This window comes from Rhipicephalus microplus, unplaced genomic scaffold (assembly GCF_043290135.1).
Source record: "Rhipicephalus microplus isolate Deutch F79 unplaced genomic scaffold, USDA_Rmic scaffold_127, whole genome shotgun sequence".
In the NCBI taxonomy this organism is placed as follows: domain Eukaryota; kingdom Metazoa; phylum Arthropoda; class Arachnida; order Ixodida; family Ixodidae; genus Rhipicephalus; species Rhipicephalus microplus.
Window position 1 is genome coordinate 654,448 of NW_027464699.1, and position 1,323 is coordinate 655,770.

Genomic DNA, 1,323 nt, shown 5'->3' on the forward strand with positions numbered 1-1,323 from the left:
GAGGGCTCGAAACTCCAACCTTTCGGTTAACAGCCGATCGCGCTAGCCCATTGCGCCACGGAGACAGTCCTGCTCCACTCTCACCACCATCAGAACATATCTTCAAAGCTATCAGCGCAAAGAAAAAAGCAACACACCACTCCCGGGAGGGCTCGAAACTCGAACCTTTCGGTTAACAGCCGATCGCGCTAGCCCTTTGCGCCACGGAGACAGTCTTGCTCCGCTCTCACCACCATCAGAACATATCTTCAAAGCTATCAGCCCAAAGAAAAAAAAGCGCCGCACCACCACCGGGTGGGCTCGAAACTCCAACCTTTCGGTTAACAGCCGATCGCGCTAGCCAATTGCGCCACGGAGACAGTCGTGCTCCACTCTCACCACCATCAAAACATATCTTCAAAGCTATCAGCGCAAAGAAAAAAGCAACACACCACTCCCGGGAGGGCTCGAAACTCGAACCTTTCGGTTAACAGCCGATCGCGCTAGCCCTTTACGCCACGGAGACAGTCTTGCTCCGCTCTCACCACCATCAGAACATATCTTCAAAGCTATCAGCCCAAAGAAAAAAAAGCGCCGCACCACCACCGGGTGGGCTCGAAACTCCAAACTTTCGGTTAACAGCCGATCGCGCTAGCCAATTGCGCCATTGAGACAGTCGTGCTCCACTCTCACCACCATCAGAACATATCTTAAAAGCTATTACCACAAAGAAAAAAAGCAACACACCACTCCCGGAAGGGCTCGAAACTCCAACTTTTCGGTTAACAGCCGATCGCGCAAGCCATTTGCGCCACGGAGACAGTCCTGCTCCACTTTCGCCACCATCACAACATATCTTCAAAGCTATCAGTGCAAAGAAAAAAGCAACACACCATTCCCGGGAGGGCTTGAAACTCCAACCTTTCGGTTAACAGCCGATCGCGGTAGCCCATTGCGCCACAGGGACAGTCTTGCTCCACTCTCACCACCATCAGAACATATCTTCAAAGCTATCAGTGCAAAGAAAAAAAAGCGCCACACCACCACCGGGTGGGCTCGAACCTCCAACCTTTCGGTTAACAGCCGATCGCGCAAGCCAAATGCGCCACGGAGACAGTGCTGCTCCACTCTACCAACCGTCAAAACATTTATTTAGAGCTATCACCCCAAAGAAAAAAAAGCGCCGCACCACCACCGGGAGGGCTCGAAACTCCAACCTTTCGGTTAACAGCCGATCGCGCTAGCCCATTGCGCCACGGAGACAGTCTTGCTTCACTCTCACCACCATCAGAACATATCTTCAAAGCTATCAGCACAAAGAAAAAAAAAGCGCCGCACCACCAC